The sequence below is a fragment of the Hyperoodon ampullatus genome (assembly GCF_949752795.1).
Source record: "Hyperoodon ampullatus genome assembly, chromosome: 10".
NCBI classification, from domain to species: Eukaryota; Metazoa; Chordata; class Mammalia; order Artiodactyla; family Ziphiidae; genus Hyperoodon; species Hyperoodon ampullatus.
In genome coordinates, this window is record NC_136923.1 from 81,316,557 (window position 1) to 81,344,514 (window position 27,958).

The window sequence follows — 27,958 nt, forward strand, 5'->3', positions numbered from 1 at the left end:
TTTCACACAGCTGCTTTTGGTGACGGTGGTACACGGAAGCCGACGTGCGAGGGAATTGTGAGCAGGTCCGATAAGCTACCTAATCAGAACCGATGGGTAGGAAGCAGCCGAAGCGACCACGCTCTCCTAGAGACCCAGACGCGTCTTGTGACCGTCCTGGAGCTTTCTTCTCTTGATGCTGGAGCTGGAGCAGCCCTCCACACTGCCCAGGCGCTGCATGCTTCCCCGCTCCTCCGAGTCGCTCACGCTGCTGCTGCCCCAGGCCAGGTCGCCGGTGAGGCAGTCTGTGCTTTCGGCATCCACATCGATCTCTTCCCTGCCGGAGTCGCAGGCTCCGAGGAGACGGTGGAGCCTGTGCTGTCCACCCGTATCCTCTCGATTCCCACCTTCTCCAGCTGCCTCTTCCGGTGTCGAGCTCTCGCTGAAGCTGGTGTATTTGGTGAACGGCTTTTCTGTCACAACCTTCAAGTGTCTTTATGTGCACTTCGGCTTTTGTTAATAAACTCAGCGTAGTGTGTCCATTTGATTCCGGACCAAGGGGCACCAGGCCCTTCAACTTTTCCAGGCACAAGCCAGGGTGGGTCCGTCTATTCGTCTCCATTTCACTGTGAGCAGATCTGCTACTGCTGTTATTCTTGTGGGATTTGCTCCTCCGTTTTAAGGCATCTCTGTCCTTGTTATTGCACGGTAACATGGAGGCATACGGCGTTCAGCTTCTCTCTCCCGCCGCTCCAGGCGGTCGGCCGCCTCCAGCAGCACCTGGATGCTCACGCGAACCGCCGCCACCGTTCTGCACCGGGCGCCGGGGCCCCGGGAACAAGCCCCACAGCCCACCGGCTCGCCGCCGCCCAGCACCCACGCCCCCCTGTGGACCCCACAGAGCAGGGCTGAGAGAGCCTCCCTGGCGACCCCTCGCGCCGGAAGGGGGAGGGGACCGGAGAGCTGGGCACAACCGGCCACCGTGACAGAACCCAGAGAAGAGCAGCCGCTGCCACGGCCGCGGACAGTTTCTCAAGCTCCGTTTGAAAAACATTAAGATTCTCTTGCAATATTTCGTGATTGTGGCGTTTGGGACAAAAATAGACTTCTCTTTACCCAATAAAGATCTCCCTGAAAAGTACGTTATGACTTGATTTTAGATATAAAAGTTTTCAATATCCACATTTTTAAAAATAAATTTATTTTATTTATTTTTGGCTGCATTGGGTCTTCGTTATTGCACACGGGCTTTGTCTAGTTGCGGCGAGCAGGAGCTGCTCTTCGTTGTGGTGCGCTGCCTTCTTATTGCTTCTCTTGTTGTGGAGCACGGGCTCTAGCCGCCTGGACTTCAGTAGTTGTGGCACGTGGGCTCAGCAGTTGTGGCTCGCAGGCTCTAGAGCACACGGGCTTAGTTGCTCCACAGCATGTGGGATCTTCCAGGACTAAGGCTCGAACCCACGTCCTCTGCGTTGGCAGGCAGATTCTTAACCACTGCGCCACCAGGGAAGTCCCAACATCCACATTTTTAAAGTAAGGACTCAATGGTCTAACCTTTAGAAAGTAAAGAATCCTTTGGAAACATACTTAACTCATCTGTCTTGTAATTGGAGATTGTGTACTTTTTTGTCATGGGAAACGGAGGTGCTGTGATTCAGCAGAATTCTTTGAAGGGTGCTGCTGTGAACCAGAGGTCACAGGTCCCCTTCACACTAAGCTCCCTTATCCAGTGACTGAGGATCACCTTACAAAAGGAAATGAATTTTTCACTTATGTAATATTTTATCGTATGTTCCTTGTAAGCAACTTTCTTCACCTTTCAAATAAGAGGTTTCCAAAGGCCTGTTCAAGGCTGGGGCAAAGGTGACGTAAACTTCCTGGTCCCCAGAAAATGAGGAACGAGAGAGATTCAATGATTTGCCATCAGTCACACACGTGTGTTCCTGATTCACACTCAATATCTAGCAACTGTGTCCACCCTCAGGACAACCCCGGGAAACAGCTTCTAATATCCTATTATCAAGAGAAGGAAACTGAAATTCAAAGAGATAAAGCTACTTTCCTAGCTCACACGTTTTGTGAGCATTAGGGTCGTTTGAAGGCATCTTCTGACTTCTGGTCCCAGGCTGCCACCGCCCAACCAAGTAATGCTTAGGCAGTCTCTCTGCTGCTCTCTGAGACCCTCGTCTATTAATTTTTTCCCCATTCGGAATCCGTTAGCCAACTAACAGTTAAATGGGAAGAAGAGAAGGAAACATCAAATTCACGAGTTCCTTTTTGTTAGCTGATTCTTAAGGGCTTGATATGAGGAAAAATGGACAAAAGTGTGCCTTGTTTTACTCTGACATCCTAAAAATTTACTGTGAGTAAATTGAGCACTAGGAAAACGATATTTGACCTTCATAAAGAAGTAGGCTTATATTCCCTAAAAGGAATGTATCCTGGGATAATTCCATTGTGAACTAAAGGATCTGTGTCTCTGGGGGTGCTCCTAAGGACAGCGTTTCTTAGCAGAAAGAAGGGAGGCTTAGAGACAAAGCCCAACTCCTTTCCTTTATAAGGTACATAAACCCAGGGGGGGTTGTCTTATCTCTGTACCTCAATGTTCTCTTTTAAAATATAGTTATATCAGGCTTCCCTGGTGGCGCAGTGGTTGAGAGTCCACCTGCCGATGCAGGGGACACGGGTTCGTGCCCCGGTCTGGGAAGATCCCACATGCCACAGAGCAGCTGGGCCGGTGAACCATGGCCGCTGAGCCTGCACGTCCGGAGCCTGTTCTCCGCAACAGGAGAGGCCACGACAGTGAGAGGCCCGCGTACCGCAAAAAAAAAAATATATATATATATATATATACATAGTTATAGTTATATCTATTAGTGAGGATGGTTGAGAAAACTAGATAAGGTATAAAAAATTCATAATAGGGACAGGAAATCCAATTTCCCTCCTGCTCTCAGTTCCTGAGAGACAGGCAAGTCTCTGAGCACACAGGATAGCCCACATGTCTTCTTTCTTCTGTCTGTATCTGTCTGTCTATCTACATCTATCTATCTATCTACCTATCTACCTCTTGACCTATAGCTCCAGTAGGAATGAGATTTTATACATATCCAGACTTTTTTTCAGCCAAGTCATATAATGGCTCCCTTTTTATTTGACTTGTGTGAAAGATGAGTGATGTTCACTGATTAGTTAACCTGGAATGCAGGAAGTTTTTGGCGAAGATTCAGTGCAGTCTGGCACAGCACTGAACACAGCCTTTCGAAACCCCAGGACCGCAGCTAACCCCTGGTTCTGCCCCTGAACCATGCACCCTACCTGCCTTTCCCCTCAGGCCTGGCCCCAGCCCCACTCACTCCCTGATCTGGACAACTCCGGAATCTTCTGGTCCCCCAGCCCCTTTGCATGGGTTCCAGCCATGGCAGTGGGTTCCACCCACTGCTTTTTAGAGCAGGAGCTTAGGGTCTCACTGTCAACACTTGATGGAAAAGATCCCTTGTCTCCTACCTCCTGTTTCTTCCCTGGAAATGCAGACGTTTCACTGATCCTTCTTGAGCACCTTGTTTCTGGTTGACGTGTAAATGTATTTCCTTCTCTTAACAAGTTTCCTTCAAACTTCCTCAACTAAGACTCATTGGGCAGTTTCCTATGCTAAGAAATGATGGCTGCTGGGGAACACGATAAGAGCCTGATGTGGTGGCTGCCCTAAAGGGGTTTAAATCTAGTCAGAAAAACAGGTTTGTAGACAGCTGACAGCGCATAAAGGGCCCATCAGTGACTTCACTTTATTGGTTCTACCCAAGAACCATGATTCTCTTAGCCAAGGAGGGCAAAGCAAGGGGAACGGCTGCAGGCTGAGAAAGCAGAGCTCGCTGCCCACCTGCCCAGGTGGCCCCAGCTCCACTGCATCTCAACCTCCAAGTTAATGACTCTCCCCAACGTGTCATGGGATCCAAATGCTGGTGTCTGTAGCATCTTGCAAAGTGCTTCTCCTCGTTGCTGTATCCATATCTTCTCTTTTCAGTCTCAGGTGCTATAATTCTCCCATGAATTCATCCTGCCCCGGACAGCTCTAGGACTTTCAAGGGATCTCACTGAACCTCTCCTGTCTAAGGCCTTTGTTTTTTCCCCCCAACATTAATACTTATAACAGTGCATTGTTCACGCCTACATTCCAATCTGAATGACTTGTACCTTCTAGCCAGGTGGATTTCTATACTTTTTAAAAGCTAATTCTCTGCTCCCGTATTATGTAGTTTTCCCATCAAGACTTCCTTTGCAGGTTTGCCATGCGTTGCTTGAATCCCAGAGAGAGAAGGGGAATTGCCACAGCCCACTCTGATTTTCTGTTGACATTCAGACTTATTCCCATTTTAATGAATCTTAATTTTGATTTTTCCCAGCCCACACAGTATTACAGCATCACAATTTGCACTTGTTGTGAACTGACGACTTCTACAGAGAAAGTTACCCCAGCATAAACACCTACACTCCCTCACACACTGGTCATATTCTCCAATTGTCTAAAATGCTACCATTCTTTTTTCTCCTCATATCATTAATTTTTCTCAGATCTAAATTCTCACGCCTAGGTTTCTAAATTCTTCATTTTTACATTTCTGTAATGAGGTATCCAACAGCAATGGACTAAAATTGTCCCCTAAGCACAGCAAGAAGGCACAATGTGAGTATAAAACAGTTTTTCTTGTGCTATGAGCACACTATACAGATGTATAAAATCAGTACGTACCTTATGAAAGTCTGTCTCCCACTTGGCTCAGCACCTCAATGCCAAGTCCACATGTGTTTATAAGCTGTTGTTACAGTCGACTGAACTCCTCCTATCTGAAGCAGGGAGAGTCGGGTTAGGGAAAAGCCCCTCCCACAGCATTCAGGGCCGCTGGTTCCATGCTAGATTTAAAAAAAGAAAAATGATGAGTCATTCCCTTATCATGATACAACTGGTTAATATCTTTTCAAGGTCGGCAATTAAAAATTAAATACAAAATTTCAGGTTGATTGGACCCTTTCTGCCAGTGAGTGAAGTATTGAAGTATGGCTTTTTTTTCTTCAGTTTTTTTTTTAAACCTTTTTTTTTCTTTTTAAATTGAAGTTAATTTACAATGTTGTATTGGTTTCAGGTGTACAGCAAAGTGATTCAGTTATACATATTTACATATATATACATATATATATTCTTTCTCAGATTCTTTTCCCTTATAAGTTACTACAAAATATTGAGAAGAATTCCCTGTGCTGTACAGTACATCCTTGTTGGTTATCTATTTTATATATAGTAGTGTGTATATGTTACTCCCAAACTCCTAATTTATCCCTCCCCAACATTTCCCCTTTGGTAACCATAAGTTTTTTTTTTCCCTAGGTCTGTGGGTCTATTTCTGTTTTGTAAATAAGTTCATTTGTATCATTTTTTTTTTAGATTCCACATATAAGCAATATATTATCATATGACATTTGTCTTTGTCTGACTTACTTCACTTAATACGATAATCTCTGGGTCCACCCATGTTGCTGCAAATGGCATTATTTTATTTTTTTTTACATAATAAATTTTATTTTATTTTATTATTATTTTTTTATTGGGGTATAGATGTTTTACAATGTTGTGTTAGTTTCTACTGTGCAGCGAAGTGGAGTTCCCTGTACTCTGCAGCAGGTTCTCATTAGTTACCTATTTTATACATATTAGTGTATATATGTCAATTCCAATCTCCCAATTCATCCCACCCTCCCTTTCCCCCCTTTGGTGTCCGTAAGTTTGTTCTCTACATCTGTGTCTCTCTATTTCTGCCTTGCAAACAGGTTCATCTATACCATTTTTCTAGATTCCACATATATGCGTTAATATATGATGTTTATTTTTCTCTTTCTGACCTACTTCACTCTGTATGACAGTCTATAGGTCCATCCATGTCGCTACAAATGGCCCCATCTTGTTCATTTTTATGGCTGAGTAATATTCTGTTGCGTATATGTACCACATCTTCTTTATCCATTCATCTGTTGATGGACATTTAGGTTGCTACCATGTCTTCGCTATTTTAAATAGTGTTGCCATAAACATGACTTTTTTTTTTTGCTGTGTTGGGTCTTCGTTGCTGCGGGTGGGCTTTCTCTAGTTGTGGTGAGTGGGGGCTACTTGGGCTTTTCATTGAGGAGGCTTCTCAATAAAGAAGACTTCTGCTCCCCCTGAATCAGTAAGATGGGCCAAGTGGGTCCCTGGTGTTCCCTCCTCATCCTCAGTGGAAGCCCGGCCACCATTTCCTTGTCCTGGGTCCACCTCACTCTGGCTGCCTTACTTGCTTCTTCCCCTGGGCCAAGGGCTTAGCACTGTCTGCACCGTGTTTCTGTTGCCCCACACCCTAAAGTGTGCAGCCCTGGGCTTCATGACATGGTCCTTCATATCTCTCTCATCTTTCTCCCTTGGGCGGTGACTCCAACTTCTTGACAGTCTTCTTCAACCCTGAGAAAACCATTTCAGAGTCTACATTTCTCCTCTTTTCTGCTTCCTGATTTCCTGGTCTCTCTCTCTGGGACCTGAAATAAACCTGGATCAACTTGAACTCCCATCTCCCTGACTCCTAACTTGCACTCCACGCTTGCACTCCTAATTTGCAGCATGTACGATCCACATGCTGTAATGTCTGGGAATGAACTTCCCTGATGACTTAAGGTCACTTTGTAATCTATCCAAAATAATACGTTTGATTGACAGAACAAGAATGGAGAGATAATGACATATGATAATGGAAAACAAAGCTTTTTGGTATCCACGTGGTGGGTTCATATGAGTTCATTTTATACATCTTTAAACTTTTCTGAATGTATGAAATGTTTTATAATAATATGTTAGGGAAATATGTGATATTTATTAAAATATTCCACCAATCTGGAAATCATAAAGTACAAAGAGAAAAAACACACACAGCACCACCAACTAAAGATAATAACATTTTAGCAAATACACTTTCAGCTTATGTATACATATAGAAGTATGGACAAACGGATAATTATTTGGAAAAGAATATAATAACATCAAAACGTATTCTGTAATAGGGAATTCCCTGGTAGTTCAGTGGTTAGGACTCCATGCTTCCACTGCAGGGGGCACGGGTTTGATCCCTGGTTGGGGAACTAAGATCTTGCAAGCCGTGCAGTACAGCCAAACAAACAAACAAACAATAAACATATTTTGTAATATATAATTTTTACTTATGTTGTCATGGGGCCCTTTGTTTTCAAAGTATAGTTGTACTCAAACTGCAATCACTGAAGAGCTTATCATCATGTGAAAGTTCCATAAACACTCAGCACCACAAGGGCCAGGAGGGTGTGCTTTGTGATTACTGTTAAATTCTTCACTCCTTAAATATCATGGCTGGACATGCAAGCAATGAATTAGCATTTGCTGAATAAATGAAAGAATGACCCTATGCTTTATAAAGATGTGGGTGTTGGTGTTAATCTTTTTATTTATATGTAAGCCTCCTGAATCTCTTTAAGTCTTTTTTTTTTTTGGTTCATGATTTTTGTTTCGCATGATTTCAGGTAGTTTTGATCTTGAAATGTTCTCCTCTTACCTTCAAAGAGAAACATTAACTAAGATATATACTAGGTATAATGATGGAACATCATTTCCCTGGTTTTGTATGACTTTCTTCAAAATTCTGAGAGCCATGTCCTCAAAATTTGTAGATTATTTTCTCCTGAACAGCTTTTCCTCTGTCTCTTCCTCCCCACCCCACTGCCCCCATCTCTGTTTAGAAACATCTCATTCATCCCCGAAACAGTACCACATTCTCCTGAAGGGCATCTGGTCTCATGTCCCCCTACACATGCTACCAGAATGTTTTCTGATGCATTGCTGTCATTGTGCTCCTCTTGGATCAAAGCCCCTGCCCTGTGTTCTGCAGGATCCATCTACTCCAGGCTCCAGTGTGGCTCTCAGAGCTTCTACAGCCCAAGCTCTAAGTACAACCACGAAATGTAATCAAGTAGAGAATTCCAGACGGGGTCTAAGTAAATCAAAATTTTGCTGAAACATTACAACTTGGGTAAAACTGGTACAATTCTTCCTCATAGTCGATTTTTATAAAATACCTTGAGAATCAGGATGTTACATTAGTATTCAGAAATACTCACAGAGGTGAAGGTCAATGCCCCTGCAATGCCAGGCACTATTTTTCTTGGTCCTTTGATCTCAGTGCCAAAAATACTAAACAGTCCACTTACTTTTTCAAATGCAGGGAGGTAACGGTTTGTTGTTCTTTCTCGGATCAGGGTCACCTTGACATCCTTTTGATCAGGTGGGTTCACTGGTAAAAGCATGATCATCTCACCCAAATCTGTCACACCTTCTGAATACATATCAATCCTGAAAGACAAAATGACCAAATTGTCAAATGTCTCCTGCCTTAGATTTTATAGTTTAAGAATGGATAAGAGTGGGGCATCAGGAGGGGATGAAAGTAATTCTCCTCCACTGGGTGCATTTTTCTATGCCAGTCATTCAGTTATGAGTTTTATTAATTGTAACATTTCATTCTAGAACAAGCCATTAAGGTAGATATATGTCTAATATTTTGGTTATACACAAATCAAATATAGGGACAAAGCACACCAGTGACTCATCCAGAGTCAGAGGCAAGAGAGAAATGGGTGAATCACTACAGGTAACCACTGAAACCACACATAGGGTTTGCCATGTCTGTTGTGGTGTGTTCTGTGTACAGTGTGATGCATTAGTACCGCCTCAGTCACGTCCAGAGAGAGTCCTGGCACTACGGTCCCAGTCACATCCCTCTCCCTGTCCCATCCTGTTACACCACCAGGACCATTTAGATGCCCAATATCAGTAGTTCCTCCAACTATTTCCCACAGAACGTGGCTCCACAACCCTCTCCACATACGGTTGCCTGGCTCTGGCCTTGTTTGCATTTCTCAAGACTCCACCCAAAATATATCGTGAGGGGACTTCCCTGGTGGTTCAGTGGTAAAGAATCCGCCTTGCAGGGCTTCTCTGGTGGCGCAGTGGTTGAGAGTCCGCCTGCCGATGCAGGGGACATGGGTTCGTGCCCCGGTCCGAGAAGATCCCACATGCCGCAGAGCGGCTGGGCCTGTGAGCCATGGCTGTTGAGCCTGCGTGTCCGGAGCCTGTGCTCCGCAACGGGAGAGGCCACAACAGTGAGAGGCCCGCGTACCGCAAAAAAAAAAAAAAAAAAAAAAAAAGAATCCGCCTTACAATGCAGAGGGTGCGGTTTGATCCGTGGTCAGGGCACTAAGATCCCACATGTGGAGGGGCAACTAAGCCCGAGCGCCACAACTAGAGAGCCTGCATGCCGCAAACTACAGAGCTCACCGCTCTGGAAACTGTGCACCACAACTAGAGAGAGAAAACCTGCACGTCACAACAAAAGATTCTGTGTGCCACAACTAAGACCTGATGCAGCCAAAAATAAAATAAAATAAATAAATAAGTAATAAATAAATCTTAAAAAAAACCCCAAAATATATCGTGAAATAGTTCAATTCTTCACACAGTTTCAACAATGTATATTCTGGGTGATTTTTTGTTTTTGTTCCAAACAGGGCTTCCTACAGGAGTTTTTTAAAGTAAACCTTTATTGAAATATTTTCACATGGCATCATTTTCATCCTTTAAATTATGCTATCATTCTGAAACCATCCCCACATTCTAATTCCAGAACATTATTTTTATCATTTTATCCAAAAGGAAATCCAGTACTCTTGACAGTCACTCTCCAATTCTTCCACATTCCAGCCCCAGGTAACCACTCAACTACTTTCTATTTCTATGAATTTGAACATCTGGACATTTCATACATTTGGAATCATAGAGTATGTGGCCTTTTGTGTCCGGAGTTTTTCATTTAGTATTTTTCAAAGTTCATTCATGTTGTCACATGCATTGGTACTTGACTCTTGTTCATGGCTAAAAATCTTCCATTGTATGGATGTACCACCCTTTGTTCATCAATTCATCAGTTGTTGGACATTTTGTTTGCTTCCAGTTTTTGAATATTATGAACAACATTGCTATGCACTTTTGTGTACAAGTTTTAGTATGGATGTATTTTTGACTCTCCTGGGTATATACTTAGAAGTGGAATTGCTGAGTCATATGGTAACTATATGTTTAACTTTTTGAGTAACTGCTCACAGTTCATTACATGATTTTAATATCAGTCATGTGGCCCCATCACAACAGAGAACAATTTTCCCTCAAATATGCTTGTATTGAATAAATCTGGCTGCTTCACCGCATAGCACAGGAAGATCAAATCAGTGCTTTGTGACAGCCTGGAGGGGTGGGATAGGGAGGGTGGGAGGGAGGGAGACGCAAGAGGGAAGGGGTATGGGAACAGATGTATATGTATAACTCATTCACTTTGTTATAAAGCAGAAACTAACACACCATTGTGAAGCAATTATACTCGAATAAAGTTGTAAAAAAAAAAAATCTGGTTGCTTCAGACTTACAGTAAAATGTTCCAGATAATCCTGGCATCTTGAGGACCAGCCTTTGTTTACTCTGTCAAGTGGCCAGTCCATATAAAGGACTGATAAATTAGGTTCCTGGTCATCATTCTAAAATTTCTGAAACGTAAGAATCAATTCCTTTAGATCCTTCCCTTTCCAGTCTTTATCCTCTAGACACTCAGACACTTTGTCCCTTGTCTCTAGCTGTTGGTGGGTGTCCAGCCTGAGCTCCTGGAGTCATGGTTCCAGCATCCTCCTGGCTTTATAGTTCATCCGTGTTTGGAAACCTCTGTCACTGTACTATATCCATGGACCACATCCTCTTTCATAAGCTCTTGATTCCACTCCAAGTTCCACTCTTCCCTCATCCTCATAGGTCTCTACTGTACTCAGTTATACCCACTAAGGTCTATACTGCTGTTGGTCATGACCCCTGTGAGCACATCCTGCTCACTCAGGGAAGGACCTAGATCGTTCCTATTAATCATTAATGAAAGAGGAGAAAAAATACCGTACAGGGCTCTCTCTTTCATGTCTTTCCCATAGAGGTTCTATTTGGTGGCAATGTAGTTGAGAATGGCTCTGGTCTGCACCAGCTTCATCCTATCAATTTCAACCATGGGCACTTGCTGGAACATCAAACTCCCTTCTTTTGATTTATTTTTATTTATTTATTTTTATTTATGGCTGCGTTGGGTCTTCGTTGCCGCACGTGGGCTTCCCCTAGCTGCGGGCAGCGGGGGCTACTCTTTGTTGCAGTGCGTGGGCTTCTCATTGTGGTGGCTTCTCTTGTTGAGGAGCACAGGCTCTAGGGCGTGTGGGCTTCAGTAGTTGCGGCGCATAGGTTCAGTAGTTGTGGCTCGCAGGCTCTAGAGCACAGGCTCAGTAGTTGTGGTTCATGGGCTTAGTTGCTCCGTGACATGTGGGATCTTCCCGGACCAGGGCTCGAACCCGTGTCTCCTGCATTGGCAGGTGGATTCTTAACCACTGCGCCACCAGGGAAGCCCAAACTCCCTTCTTTTGAAAGAAGAAAAGAAATAGAGTGAAGTATTTGATGAATTACACCCTTCTAGGATGAAAAAATGTTGAAATAACTGCAGATATAAAATGAAATGCTAAAATGATCTGGTACATTTAAGCAGGGTGGCATTTTGGTTTTAGCTTCCTATAGTCCTTCTTTTTCCTATCAATTTGCCTTTTACTTTTGAACTTATTATTTCATTTCTCTTTTTATTTCCCATTCAGATACATGGGAGGTCCCTTTTAATTCTGTGTCAATTTGTCTTCACGGATATTTTAGAAAGAAGTTGGAAGAAGCTGCAATAGGTTGCCATTTCAAATGGGAAGTTCTCAAGTAAGTCTCACATCATATAAGGCAGGTTTTGAGAGATTTGTATGTGGAGGTCCCTTTCCCTGCTCACCAAGTCTGCAATATTGCTAGGTTGTTACCTTGTCAAACTTGCCAGAGAAAAGAATTCAAGGCAACTGCTGGGCCTGTTTCTCCCCTCTTCTTTCTAATGCATTTGTTTTCCTTGGGCGGGAGGGCTGTGTGGCATCCTGAACTGATACAGTCACTCACGGTGCAGAAAGGCAGGGAGTGCACAGAGAGGGCATTCACAGGGCACCAGGGCTGGTTCCTTTAGCAAATACTCAGAGTTCCAGCCCTTCCTAGTCCTGAGTGAGCTGCAAGACCTGCTCAAGAAGCCCCACCCCTTACCTTTAACCATGCTTCTCCCTCTCCACTGACCCCACTCCCACCGTGCACACACATGGCATTGCTGGGGTTCAAACCTCAACTTATGACTTCTACTAGATCCTCCCATCAGAGGAATTTAATTTCTTGGTCTTACCATTTCTTAACTTATCCAAGTCTTCTGAAGTTTCCATAAATATCTCTTCAAACTGGAAAGCAGAAATAGTCAGTGAATTTTTATTATTTCATTCCACAGCATTACTGAGCATGCATTCCACAGCATTTTTGTTATTTCATTCCACAGCATGGCCTCTGTCTGGTGCAGACTATGGAGACTAGGATTTCTGAGTTTGGCAGGGTACACAGAGGACAGTGATCACGGCCACCTGGAAATTTAGATTAGAGCCACCAAGATAAAAGCACGGGTTGCAGCATGTAACTGCTTATTTTGCAAGTTCAATTCACCTCCACCCTGTCTCCACCTCTGTCAGTGATTAGGTAGTGATTTGGGAGGGGGATATCACTGGTGGGAAGAGACTGGGAAGTTCCTTAGTTATGGAGTTTTAATATCTCTGGAAAGACTTTCTCTCCCTGTGAGATCAGGACAGGGTATTGGGTGTCCCCCAGCATGGGGTATCCATGGGGCCACTGACCCCCAAGATGCTGCCACCAGGGACCTCTGCTGTATATTACCTTCCTCCATTCAATTTTATATTTTGAAAAGGGGTCTTGATGGTGAAAAGTTTGAGAATTGGGGGTTTCTAACTTGCTCAGTGGAACAGTTTATTGTGCCTCTACATAATCCTATAGGGTCAGACTATACAGACAGTGAGGTGTGTGGGAAACAATTTATAAAGCACCCAGTTCAAAACAACATAAGGGATGGTGGGTGGTCAGTGTGGGAGGGTGGCCGAGGTAGGATAGGACTTGCTGGTGTGATGTTGCTTGTGAGACCGATGGAGACGGGGTTGTGAGGATCAGCCTCTGGGCCCAGAGAACCCAGAAGTCCTGACCAAGAGCCTCTGGTAAGCCTTGCCCCACACCCTCCTCAGTCAAGCTGGGCTGAAGAAGAGGTGGCCTGGGATCCTCTCAAAATCCCGCCCCCCCGACTTCAGCCTCCTGTGCTGAACTCATCCTGCCTGGGGGCTCTGAACACATCCTTGAGCCCCAAAGCTGGACCACAGCGAAAACTGTGGGTTGCTGATTTATAGAAACTAAACAACCTAAACTGGCACTGTTTGAATTTTTATGTACTTGTTTCTTCATGAACTTGATAACAGACAAGGCTAACGTCCTGTGCATTCATGAAGCAATCGAGAAAGTGCAATCCCGAGGCTTAGGTAAACATGCTGTTAGGAGGCTAAGAGAGCACACTAGAGGTTCCCTTTGCAGGACAACACCTCACCTGAAACCCTCCTTTACTGCTTGCTCTCCCCTGAGGGACCAGATCTCTGGAGTCTGTCCATGACCCCCTCCCCAGGAAACCCGCACGGAGTTGCTGTGTCCTTCTGACCTGAGTTAAGATGTGCTTTTCTCAGTGACACCTCTAGAGAGAAGCACTCAACAGAGTCCCACATGTGCTCCTGGGAATATGGCATTTTAACACTATAAAATGCTTGGGTGTCCTCCTAGATGCTCCCACCCCTCTTTTAATCACCTACTTACTTGTCTGCATCCTCACTAGAGTGTAAGCTGCCTGAGGGCAGGGACTGTGTCTGTCTCATTCATTTCTGTATCCCCAGAACTTAGTACAGAGCCAGGTACTAAAGGTGCCCCCCCGCCAAATCATTGCTGAGTGAATATATTAAATCTTGTTGGTTTTTTTTTTGCGGTACGCGGGCCTCTCACTGTTGCGGCCTCTCCCGTTGCGGAGCACAGGCTCCGGACGCACAGGCCCAGAAGCCGTGGCTCACGGGCCCAGCCGCTCCACGGCATGTGGGATCTTCCCGGACTGGGGCACGAACCCGTGTCCCCTGCATTGGCAGGCGGACTCTCAACCACTGTGCCACCAGGGAAGCCCAATATATTAAATCTTTAACAGATGGTTTGTTACAGTTGGCTCATTCCCATATTTGTGATTATATCAACTTTAACTACATTTATTTTCTAATATTATATACATTTATCCTTTTATTGTGGAAATTTCTAGCATGTACAAAAATAAAAGTACAGTGGTTCTCATACCCTTCATACATCTTTAATAATTATCAGCTCAAGCCAATCTTGTGTCATCTATATGACCATCCACCCTCCCCTTCTTGTAAAAATGGAAGAAGATCCTAGATAGCATATCATTTCATCCTTATATACTTGATGCATATTTCTAAAACGTAAGAACTATTTTGAACATAAACACAATAATAAACCTAAAATCACACCTAAAATATTAACAATAGTTCTTTAATAACTTATGCTCAATCAACAATCAAGTTTCCACTTGTTGTATGTGTCACAAATAATATTTACAGCTTGTTGAAATGAAATCCAAATAAGGTTCACGCAACTGGATTAGTTGATGTTTCTTTTGTTTCCTTTAAAATTGAAAAAAAATTGTTTTCCTGCTCTTCCATGGGCAGGATCATTTACATATTCATTTGGTCAAATCAATCCATTTCTTTTTTAATGTGCAGCTACTTTTATGTAATGAAAAATCATCTCCAGCTCCTCAAGTGTGGAAGCCTCCTACCTTATACGAGAAAAGCACTTTGAGAGTCAATTTAGATCCAAGTTAAGAGGATCTATCTCCACTCCAGCTGCAGCCAGGAGCCACCGGATGGCCACCATCCTGCCTCATGAGTTGACATAGTGAACCTTGGGCTTTCCTGCCATGATAGCAGTCCCTCAGTTACCGTGACGCTGGATGAATCAGACCACAGAAGCAAATTGCACTTTATAACGTATGTTCGAACAGAAGGGGTAGTGTCTGCCTTCTTCCTGGCAGCATTGGAGGGGTCCCATGTGGTTCTTCCTTGGACCAAATTCTCACCTATCAGTGGGCATCATTGTGAAATTGCACCAAACCAAATCTCAGATTGCATCTGTCCGCACTCTGAGGACATAAACAGAGTAGCTTTGTTCTTACACAGCTGTCACCTTGGGCCTGTGAGGGGCTTTGAAACCAGAAAACTTCACTTAACAGAGAGGGGCAGGGAGCAGTGTCAGTCTTTGGCTGCCATTATGCACTTGTTCAAAAACATTAACTGGGGCTCAATCCTGGCTTGACTGTCCCCAAGCCCTTCTAAATTCTCTCCACAGAAGAGGAAACTCATTCCTTTTTTTCTATTGGAATTCTGTATTTTTTCACTGCTGGGTGAATTTTATTTTACCATCTAGAGAAAGAGATGTTAGTACATTACCTTTATAGTATATGGAGAGGAACTAACATATGTTTTGTGTCTACCACATAGCGGGCATTTCTCATTTTTATCCTCATTTCATGTTCATAAAAATTACTTAAGGTAAATTCTGTTATTATTCTAAGTTTACAGTTGAGGATTTTGATGTCTCTAGAGATTAAGCGACTAACCTAAAACAAGTGGGGAACCTATTCAAATGCACTTTTATTTGACACCAATGTCTTGGAACTTCTCCATACCAGTGTTTGCCAACTATGGGTTGTGGCCCATTGTGGACTGTGAAATCAACACAGCGGGTTCTAATTACCATTTTTCAATTGCAATATAATAGTAAATACCAGGGTGTATCATACATAGTAAGGCTAAGTACTTTTTGCTAAAACTTTCATTTCAGTTATAGTTATGTTGTGTGTGAGTGTCTGTAACAGAGAAGACCAAGCCTGGTCCAGGCTCGGAATGCAAACCCATGGGACAAAATATCCGTGTTAACAAAAATTGGGCAAGCTGGAAACTGTTCGGTGAGCCAACATAGGTTGTGAAAGAATTCACAGAAATATTAGTAATGAGAGAAAAGAGAGTTTTTATTTACTTTCCAAGGGAGAAAAGGGGCCAGACACATAGAGTGGCATCGGCACCGAAGGGTGGGAGTTTGAGTCTTTTATTGGGCTTCAGAGGGCAAGGTGCAGGAAAAGGGGGTGGGTTTATGTCTATTCTGGTCCACAGCAGTACCCAGGCTGGCTGAGTCTCTACAGGATGTGGTTTTTTGGAGAACAGACTTGCAGTCTTCAGTAATTTCCCAGTTCTTGGGTGTCTGGAAGAGATTTATAGTGGCCCTTGACGGGCACTACTCTATTGTGAACAATGTTAGATGGGTTTACAGAAACCAAAACCCCAAACCAGGGACTTCCCTGGCTGTCCAGTGGTTAAGGCTTCACCTTCCAATGCAGGGGGTGCAGGTTCTATCCCTGGTTGGGGAGCTAAGGTCCCACATGCCTGCCGGCCAAAAAACCAAAACATAAAACAGAAACAATATTGTAACAAATTCATAAAGGCTTTAAAAATGGTCCACATTAAAAAAATATATTTAAAAAAGAAACAAAACAAAATCTTGACTGAGGAAAGCAGGCAGATGTAATATTTTAATCCCAGCTCCTCTTATTATTTTGAAATATTGTTTCCTTAACTGTAACCCAGACCCCTAAGCTTCGTCTGCAACGTTAAGTGCTGGTGCTGGGACTCTCTATTAATTTTACCTTAAAATCAAATTAAACTGTAGAAGCAACACACTTCATAAAACTGGTACTTCTTTAACTTTTTGATTATTCAGATATTCTCAAATATATATATATGGCTTGTATAAATACTTAATAAAAATAAAGATTAAATATATACATCAATTTCAGCTTTTTTTTCCCATTTGGGAAAAAATACCGCTGAAAAATTCAATTTCCTTTCTCACTGAGTTGCCAACAGGGATAGAATGGGTCTTCTTGCCTCTGCTAACCTCTAGTGGTGTCAGCAATTGTGTTTAAAAAGAACAGAAAACGCAGGTGGAAATGGAAGGGGAAAAAAAGGACACGCTCCTTGTGGAATGCATGGAAATCCCAAACACGTTTTAGTTAGAACTGCAATTTAGACCACTGACACGTAAATTCATTGATTGGTGGTGGTTAAATACCGTTTCCTCTCAAACAAAAAGTTGCCATAGGTGCAAAAATAACAACCATGTCATTACCACATTTTACCTAGAAAGCAACTAGAGTAAAGAATCTCAACCTAAATTTGCAACCCAGGAACTGCCTAAATCAGAGCTGAATTCAGGGCAGACCAGTAACAGATGTTACGTGGAGGCAGCCCTGGTTTATATCGTAAGTGCGGTTCACATCCCGTTCTCTGGAGTTGTTACTGGATAAGGGTATGGATCCAAGGACAACAATTATGAAGAGGTAATCAAGGCCGCCAGGGAGGTGGAGCGGTGATGCATTTTGTTCCAGGCACTATATATATGGCGTTGCGAGGACCAATACCCTCATTCTACAGGGAAGGAGACAGAGGCTCAGAAAGATAAAACTTGCTTCGTCACCGAGCTGCCAGAGCCAGACGCCAGGTCTTTCTGATGCCAGTTTCACCATATGCCTCTCACCCTCAGTGGAAGAAAGGAAGCAAACCATGAACTGGGGTTTGAAACATGTACCAAAGCCACCGCCACCGGGACCATGTGAGGGTCTCAAATATAAAGCAGGCAGAGATAGAGCCGGGAGGTGGACAGGGCAGCCCAGGACTTTGACTCCTGAGTAGATAAAATACAGGACACAGGCAACATTTCGGACATACTTGTACCAAAAAGCTATTGGTTGCTTAACTGAAATGCAAATTTAACTGGCATCTTGGACTTTTATTGGCTAAATCTACAACCCTACTCCTGGGTACCTTTTGTGTCTGGTTAGTTTGAGTCGGAGGCAGGGTCTTGGAATTGTCCTTAATACGCAAATGCTTGATGATTCCTATGGTATAGGCAGCAAACAAGGGATGAAAGAAGATAGAACATTCTCACACCTGGTGAGGGTCATATTCTACGTGGGGTGCCAAGACTGTGTTTGTTTGGAAAGATGAGTAAGAATACAAGGCGGTGTCTAAAACGTCAGTGGGCACGTAGATACATGAGATCTCGTTAAGATGCAGATTCTGATTCAGCAGGTCTGGGGCCAGGCCTGAGACTCTGCCTTTCAGCTCCTAGGGACTCCCCACGCTGCTGGTCTGGGGCCGCACTTGAGGGATAAGCGTGTACCATGTGAGTAGTTCAGACCCGAGTGCTCTCCAGATGGAGCCATCCATGCCACGATGGGTAGGAGACACTGGGGCCCGCAGCTGAAGTCTCAAGAATCGGGGTTTCAGACACAGCGTTCTGCCTTGATTACAGTCAGGCTGTTGGTCTTTTTTTTGTGTGTGTGTGATACGCGGGCCTCTCACTGTTGTGGCCTCTCCCATGGCGGAGCACAGGCTCCGGACACGCAGGCTCAGCGGCCATGGCTCACGGGCCCAGCTGCTCCACAGCATGTGGGATCTTCGCGGACTGGGGCACGAACCCGTGTCCCCTGCATCGGCAGGCGGACTCTCAACCACTGCGCCACCAGGGAAGCCCAGGCTGTTGGTCTTAATCTTTCGCTTTGGTCAAAAGACACACAAGGCACTGTTCAGCCAGAATTGTTGACCTGGGGGTGTTATCTCTTTTCTATCAGCGATGTCTACAGTGTTCTGACATGTGAGGCAGAACATTTATTTTCCTGCAGATACCTGTGTTAAAGGATGCAGAGATCTCATTTCATCTTTCTGTCGCTAGAGTAAAGTACCCCCTTCCTCACAATCCCACTTTTCAATGCTTAATTCTTTTTGAATTACAGGGAGCAGGACTGAACTTTGGGCCCAGACCTAGAGAGACTCCTAAGGGGCAAACCCCAACTGCAGGAGGGCCAGGCAGGCATTTGAGAGCAGGCAGCCTTCCCTGCCCTGGACCAGCCACCATGCTGCCACCAGATGTATCTCTGTTGTGGATTTCTAGGCCTCCTAGCTCATATTTGGCTGACTTGGAGGCAGATGTCATCTTCAGGGTCATCAGCACAAATCTCTACTCCTCGTTGCAGGTTTGGAAGGAGAGAAAAACTGAGATTTACGGAGGAGGGTCTGCTATGCACCAAGCATTGAGCCTAAATCCACCACTGGATTCACAAACTCTCCTGGTTTTTAATTTTTGTTCAATTCATTTCATGTGTGTGAATACACATCTGTCTTTAGAGTTTATAGACAAACCAGACACTGCAAGGGTATCTTTTTGCTCTTCTTGATGTGGATTCCCTGATTAAACAGAGGATGATTTTGGAAATTGTTCAGGTAGGGGATAATCCTTCACATGAAAAAGCCTTTGTAATTCCATTCCCCACGAGAGACTAGGGCTGCCTCTCCCTTTTGGAGGATCATAGAGAGAGGTCTGAAGATGGGCAACACAGCAGGAAAGAGGCAGTGCTGTCTTGTAATAAGGAAGAACAAATCTGACTCCATATTAGATCTGGTCTTTTTCCTGTGCTTAGTCATGCTGGCTCTGCACCTTTTGTAAAAGACTGTTGCCTGTAGGCTGAAATACACAGAATAGCCCGTTCTCAAGACTCTGACCTTTGAAAGTATGGCACTTTTCCATACGTACAGAGATAAAAAGTTACAGAACAGAGAACAATATTTGTCTTGTTGGAGATGTACAAGAACACTGTGACCAGACCTACATGGACAGCTGCAAGAACAAAGGATTCCAGCACCAAGAAGTCTGCAGCCACCAGGCACACCTCTCCCCTTTCGGTATAAAAGAAGCCTGAATTCTAACTCAGGTAAGATGGTTCTTTGGGACACTAGTCCACCATCTTCTGGTCTGCTGGCTTTCTGAATAAAGTCTCTATTCCTTGTCTCAACACCTCATCTCTCGATTTATTGGCCTGTTGTGTAGCGAGCAATATGAGCTTGGACTCAGTAATGGTAACACCACCACCACTACCAGGGAAGTGAAAGTGAATCACCCACCCCCCTCTTCCCACACTGGGCCACCAGTCTAGAGGACCTGCTTATTAGAAGGCCCTCACCAGAGGCTAGGCCAAGCAAGGAGGTCCCTGCAGGGCTGGACTCAATGCCATCAGAGGTCATGCTGGGAAATGAGATGGAATACTCTCTCCCCAACCATTTCTGGATCTTTTTAAAGCCTTGTGTTTTATAATCATTTTTTATTAACTTTGGAAGAAGAAGGCGCCTTGGCCCTGGCAGGAGCAAGCCTAACTTCTTCCCCTCATCTGGGTCCTGGCTCTGGGTATCTCAGTCCTCAGGCTTCTTAGGGCCTCAATTTCCTCACCTGTGCAAACTCAAATGATCATATGTCTCTTGGAATGTTGTTGAAAGGATTAAATCATATAATAGATATAGAGTACCTGGAAGAGAGCCTGGTCCATAGAATATGCCTGGTAAATGTCACTTTTTTCTCATGACCTTTGTCTAAAGCAATCTCTAATCTCAATGTTGTGTAGTTACAGCATGAGGGACCCTTGATCCCTGATATATCCATACCTATTTCCTGATACCTGAAATTCCTTTTTGAAGGGACAAAGCTTTCACTACAGTTAAATATGAGACATAAAGGACAAACCGTAGAGAGAGGTTGCATAAATCCGAGAACTAATTGTGAAGGGGAAGAGGGCTGTGGTTAGAGAATCCGGAAAGAACAGGATCCCAGTCGGCTTCTTGGGCAAGGACGGTATGTACAGGGTCCTCCAGCCCAGGGTCTGTCTGTCAGCTCTGCAGGTCCTGAAACACCTCTGTGTAAAGTGCCTTTGGAGGTAACACAACAGGAGGGAGCTTACTTCGTTAAAAACAAACGAGACAGCGTGTGAAATTGTGTCACATGCTTCAACGTGGATGAACCTTGGGAACATTATGCTAAGTGAAATACACCAGACGCAAAAGGACAAACATTGTATGATTCCACTTTTTACTGAACCAAACTTGGGTCCACTTGCCTGCTCGCAGTAAAGCCAATCTACTGATGCTGGGTTGTGGTGAAGGAAAGTGCAGCGTTTATTATAAGGCGCCAGACAAGGAGCCCTACTCCGTGATGGGTTTCAGGGAGGCTTTTTTTTTTTGCGGAACGCGGGCCTCTCACTGTTGTGGCCCCTCCCATTGCGGAGCACAGGCTCCGGACGCGCAGGCTCAGCGGCCATGGCTCACGGGCCCAGCCGCTCCGCGGCATGTGGGATCTTCCCGGACAGGGGCACGAACCCATGTCCCCTGCATCAGCAGGCGGACTCTCAACCACTGCGCCACCAGGGAAGCCCCAGGGAGGCATTTCTAAAGGCCAGATGAGGGAGGGGTGTCCCAGGGTATGTGATCAACTCGTGTACAATTCTCTGATTGGTTGACGGCAAGGTAATGGTGTCACAGGGGTTAATTAACATTATCAATCCTGAGGCTCCAGTAGGTCTGGGTGTTAAGTGCTCATGGTCATCAGGGAGTTAACTTCTTCCATTTGGTGGGGGTTTTAGCATATGTAAAACAACTCAGGAAAAATGCATCAGAAACTGTTAGCTAGGTATTTCAGAGAGGAACTAAAGCAGAGGACCTGGGGGAAGGGGCCTGTCCCTGGAAGTCCCCATAGAGTTCCGCGCAGTTACACACTACAATGATGTACCTAGAATAGGCAAATTCATGGAGATAGAAAACAGAATAGAGGTCACGAGGGGCTGGGGTAAGGGAGATGGGGAGTTATTATTTAATGGGTACACAGTTTCAGTTTGGGATGATTAAAAATTTCTGGAGATGGATAACGGTGATGGTTGCACTACAGTGTAAATGTGTTTTGTGCCACTGAAATGTACACTTAAAAATGGTTAAAACAGTACGTTTTAAGTCATGCATATTTTACCACAATAAAACACACATAAGAGACATATATACAAACCAGAGATATCTGTTATTTTACAAGAAGAAAATAATTTCCAGGAGGACCAGAATGCTCCTGACACACCAACACACCCTTAACCTGCCAACACACACTTAACCCTGGAGAAAAATCTACAGGGGAAGCTGTGATGGACTTAGAGAATGAACTTATGGTTACCAGGAGGGGAAGGGTGGAGGGAAGGGATAGTTAGGGAGTTTGGGATTGACATGTACACACTGCTATTAAAAACGGATAACCAGCAAGGACCTACTGTAGGAACTCTGCTCAATGCTATGTGGCAGCCTAGATGGGAGGGGAGTTATGGGGAGAATGGATACGTGTATATGTATGGCTGAGTCGCTTTGCAAGTGCACAGCATTGTTAATTGGTTATACTCCAATATAAAATTTAAAAAGTAAAAAAAAAAAAAAAGAGAGAAGCTGTGATGAACACAGAACCGTTGCTAGGAAAGTGAGGTGATGTTGAAAGCTGACTTGACTCATGAGACTATTAACTCAGGATCCACCATCAGTGCCCCCAGGGCAACTTCCCAACCTTTCACAAACTGGCAGAGAGAAGAATTGGTAATACTTGTAAGCCCTAGGGGCAATCTACTAGACTGCTCCAGCTGCAACCCCTCCAGGACACACAGGTGGGAAAGCTCTGCGTTAGGGGGCCCGGAATATTCATGTTCAAGTACTAGAACAGTCTGCAAATTCTTGCCCTTTGGGAAAACTGCCAGTTGAATTACAGCTTACTTTTGCATTAAATCCTATTTTCTTGACATCATACCTCAAAGTCCTTAACTGATTTAGGGTCTTCTGAGATTTCCCCAGCAGGAACAGCAATCAACCTGAACAGGGAAAATTGGGGGGTGAAGGTAGTGTTCTAAAGCTTGAGTGAGATGCTGCTTGCACAACTATCTAAATTTACTAAACATTATTGAATACTTTATAATATATCAATTATCCCTCAGTGATGCTGCTTCAAGCATAGCAACGTGGCATTTGTATAAACAAAACCAAAAAAATATTGAGTTGTAAAGGTAAGATTTGTCCCCTTTATTATTGTTTTACTTCAGTAAAAAGTTTTATCCAAAAAACAATGCATCAAGTTCCAATAGTGTAATAATCTGAAAGAAAAAAGTCCACCCTTACAAGATTTGGGGAGTATCCAATAGATATTGGATGGGAATGGGCTTGGGGCAAAAAATGAAATACACTAATCGTAGCATTATAATGGCTGCTGAGGGCTATGAATAGAAACACCAGGTCCAAGTTTGCTGCGAAAGATCTATTGTAAGCAGCTTTTGGCAGGAAAGAGCTCTTTGCAGGAAAAAGCTCTTTGCAGTAGGCCCCTTTTGTCCTGACAGTAACCTTACCCTAGGCACCCTCATGTTTTACTCATCTCCTGCCCTTGCACACCTTTCAAATTTTTGATCACACAATACCTTGCCTAACCTGTTGGTTCTTTCTGTAGATTAAGGAAGTAGAAATGAAGAAAGAGTAATTAACAGATGACCAGATCTCTTCCCTAGCTTCCTCTTCAGTAGTCTTTTGAACAAACTGTGTGAACAAGAAAACATCTAAAGAAAAATCTTGAGAAGTCGACAAGGCTGCACACAAGCCTCCACACAGTGGGGGATGGCGACGACTCCAACCCCCCATCTCAATGATTAACTGAGATTACTTCCCTTTTTCCCTTTAAAAACTTTCATGGCAAAGCAGAATATTTGGAGGTGGTTTTGGGGGGACATTGAGTCTACCATCTCCCCAGGTTGCTGGCATTCTGATTTTTTGTTTAAACATATATTTATTTATTTATTTAACTAGGCTGCGCCAGGTCTCAGTTGTGGCATGCGGGGTCTTTCAGTTGCAGCACACAGGCTCCTTAGTTGCAGCACGTGAACTCCTAGTTGTGGCATGCATGTGGGATCCAGATCCCTGACCAGGGGTGGAACCCGGGCCCCCTGCATTGGGAGTACAGAGTCTTACCCACTGGACCACCAGGAAAGTCCCTGGCATTCTGATTAAAGCAACTTTCCTTTCTACCAACATTTGCCTCTCTCAAGTAATGATTTTTGAGTGGCGAGCAGCGGACTTGATTCAGTAACACTATTTCTTACCTATCTTCAGTCTCCCAAACTGAACACCAGGCCACTGACAAATATATTGAGAAGACCATGGGTCCCAACTTCGGGATCCAAGTTCTGGTTGGGCCACTCGTTAGCCTGTGATCTTAGACAAATGTGGCTCCTCTCTCTAGTTTGTTCCATCCCTAAAACCAGAATGTAATCCATGCTGGCCGCACACCACAGTGGGAGCTTAGCCTGTGGGGTAAGGGGCCTGCTGAGCCTCACTTTCCCTCTCTGTAAACTGGGGAGCTGTGGGCCTGTGGGGTTCTGTCTGCCTAGCACCCCTCCTTTTTCTCCGGGTAATACCAGCTCCACTCCTCTGAGGAAGCTCTCTTGCCCCCTCCACCTGGTTCCGTTGTGGCTGTAGCTGTGCCCCAGGACCACCCTGGTGAAGGATAAGCCAACCACAGAACAAGGAAGAGACTGAGGCCAACATGCAATGATATGTGGGCAGTCCCGATGGCCTGAAGTCCCTGAATTCACACTTGCTCTTTCAAACATATGTGCAAATAAACCCCTTCCTTCTTTAAAAGCAATAACCACAACTTGCAAACCACCCTCCACTCCCCCACCCAAAAAATAAAAAATGGAAACCAAAAGCCAACCCCTCTGTCCCAATTTTGCTTCGGGCTGGTGACCAAGTGGGAGCGAACATCTCTGACCTGTTCTTAACTTTCCTCTCTCTGGCCCTGTGTTGAGAAGCTCATACAGCAAACACATGATTTGATGTCCAGGGTAGAGTTCAAAGGGATGATTAAATATCAACATCAGGTTAGGAGGGGCCATTATGGGGCCCCTGCCTAGGTTTTAATTCTTTGTATGCTGAGGCCCAAAACAAACAAACAAAAATAGGCTTTAACTGAAATAGGGGAGATTCACAGTCACCTGCAAGAAAAATTCTCATTTGTCAAGAGTTCCAAACTCCTGAAATGGGAGAGCAAGGCTGGTACCAGGAGTTCCATCCCAGCATCTCCTGGAAGAGAGGACCAGGACCCACAAGGACCCGCCCTCCATCTCAGTGGGCAGTTTGAGCTGACAGCCTTCACTTGCCCTTCTCTTTCTGTCCAAAGCTGACTCCCCGGTGTCGGAAGAGGAAAAGTGGGACCTTGAATGTTGCTGGGGGCCATTGGGATCTCTGAGGCTCACTTCCTTGGGCACCCAGAGTTACCCTACTAGCTTGTGTAGCAGGTCCTGGGCCCAAAGAGAACCCTATAGGGAAGGACGAAGCAATTAGGACTCTTATAGTAAAGACAGCAAGTTGCACTTAATGGGATTATCGGGCAAAGAAAACTGCTGGGGCTTTAGGGAGCTGTGCCTTTGCCAGTGCCTTTGGGGTGCGTGCCAGGCTGGGGTCAGACCTAGGGCTTGTGTTCAAAACCCATGAAGCAGAACAAGGCAAATATGGCTTAGAGCTTTGGGAACTCAACCACGAGGTGCTCGGCTTCTCAAGGGAGGCGCTGGGGCAAGGAGTGAGGGAGGACCCAGGAAGTGGTTGGTTTTGAAAACAATCCAAGGAGGAAAGGATTTTATCTTTCACTGTAAAAGCCTTCCAAACTGTTTGAATTGTTTATCAAGACCATGCGATGATACTGAAAAGAAACTGGTTTATAGTTTTGAATCATCTCCAAACAATTTTTTTCTTTTTCGACTTAATTTCTATCAGGTCAGATTCTTGGCTTTGGTGAAAGTCAGAGGAAAAAGTCATCCCACACCGAGTGGGCCGAGTTTCCTCTGAGACACCATCCCCATGGCTGTGCAGGTGGGGGATGAGATGGGGCTGTTTGCTAAATGCAATCCCCAGGCTGGGCTTTGACTGACTGGAGCTCAGGCCTTACTGGGCAAGGGGTGCTGACTGGCCTGGGTTGTCATAACTGATGATCAGTCCATCCGTCCTCTGAATGGGGAGGAGGAATTGATGGGACAGGGTACAGCATAAGGAAGGCCATGCCCCACGGTGGTCCTGAAGAAGCAGCATGAAGTCTGGTGGGTCATTAAGTCATTTCACAAGTAAGGCCATGAACCTGGATATATGCTCAGAAACTGATCCAGTGCGTAGCCTGGGCGGGACGTACCAGCGGCAGCTTAGAGTGGTAAAGTTGTGTACCCCAAGCCATTGGCAGGGGCCCTGCTCCAGACCAGAGACCCCCCCTCCAGGAGGAGCCACAGCTGGGTCTGGAACATCACCCTGGATAGCTCTCCATCCCTCACCAAACAGACCCCTGACGGGGGCCGAGTTCCAAATTTCACAGCTTTAGAACATAATAGTTACCCTTAAAGAGTGTATATCAAAGGCTAGGGAATCTTTGGGTCAATTTGTGTAAATATTCTTCAGTTATATCTAATCTCAGTGTTACTTGGAATTGTTCGACCAAAGCAAAACCTAGCTTCAGGTGTCTCTGTTAAGTGGAATAGGGTTGTCTTAATTGTCCAAGTTTTTTTCAGGGTTGCAAAATGATGTTTCCCGGACGCTCTCTGTCTCCCCTGCTTCCTCTTAGGATTTACTGGTGTCAGCCATTATCTTACTCCTGATTTGTCATTTGCCACTTTTTTTCTATCTCAAATACTCAGCATCCCTGTGGGTGTCGGAGAGATCCTTCCGCCTGAAATCTCTCCTCACTCTTCCCTCGATGGTCCTGGTCTTGATGCAGACAGCAAGAACAGTGCCCTCTGTAGGCCGCTGCCGGAAATGTATCAGCCTCCTCTTTACACAGAACAGTGATTTCGTAATCACTGTAACCATCAACCACGGTTGACGAGCTTAAAAAAATTTTCACACATCAGAATATTATTCTTTAATAAATTTATTTATTTATTTAATTATATTTGGCTGCATTGGGTCTTTGTTGCTGCGCGCGGGCTTTCTCTAGTTGCGCTGAGCAGGGTCTACCCTTTGTTGCGGTGCACGGGCTTCTCACTGCAGTGGCTTCTCTTGTTGCGGAGCCCGGGCTCTAGGCTCACGGGCTCTAGAGCGCAGGCTCAGGAGTTGTGGCGCACAGGCTTAGCTGCTCCGCAGCACGTGGGATCTTCCCGGGCCAGGGATCAAACCCATGTCCCCTGTGCTGGCAGGCGGATTCTTAACCACTGCACCACCAGGGAAGCCCCTCAATGATTCTTCAGTAAGAAAATTTCACTAATGAGAAACAGGCCAGCAATTGTATTACCCTTCTCAGGAATATCCAGGAAATGTGTATTGAGGATTAACTTGGAGTCAACACTCTGGGCCTCACAAGCTGACAATCTCAGCTTCTCCCTCTCATGACAAAGTTTCGGTTTTTCTTAAAGTTTGTGACTACTGTTGAGACCCTGATTTTACTGTTTCACATTTCAGGCATTTAAAACAAGAGTCAGCAACATACCTACAATTAAGAAGTTCCTGCAGCCTGGGAGTCAGAGGAAGCTGCCCCCCGGATAGCCACTATGTTGAAGTTGTCAGGAACATCTTGCAGTTCTAAAGGCAGCAGGCTTACAATGGCAAATTAATAAACCAATTGCAGCATCGGCTTATGTCGCCAAGCAACTGTAGATTCTAGGAGTAAAGCATAGATTCTAGGAGTAAAGTGTAGATTCTAGGAGTAATGTGTCTGAAAAGAACAAAACCATATTGCCATCTGCAGCAAATGCCAATTAAATGCAATATAAAACCAGACCCTGTCCCCTAGAATTCACCTTCTGCTGACCCGTCCCCAGGAGCCTGGCACCTCCATGCATCGCCCCGCCCCCCAGGCAGCTGGTCCAGAGTGTCAGGTGTTCCTTCGGGCACCCAGTCTGCCAAAGCCCCTCTGAGTGGCTTAGGCTGGGTCCCAGGCTCA

The 27,958-nt window shown here is 44.8% G+C and overlaps 1 pseudogene across 1 annotated transcript; it reads right to left on the reverse strand.

The window, feature by feature from the left end:
* Window positions 1-126: 126 nt before the first annotated feature.
* On the reverse strand, window positions 127-15,019 carry LOC307058965 (max dimerization protein 1-like; annotated as a pseudogene). Its single transcript has 5 exons — window positions 14,939-15,019; window positions 12,348-12,399; window positions 11,014-11,143; window positions 8,230-8,371; window positions 127-942 (listed from the first exon to the last, which is right to left on the reverse strand). The product of its transcript is annotated as a max dimerization protein 1-like (transcript).
* Window positions 15,020-27,958: the final 12,939 nt, after the last annotated feature.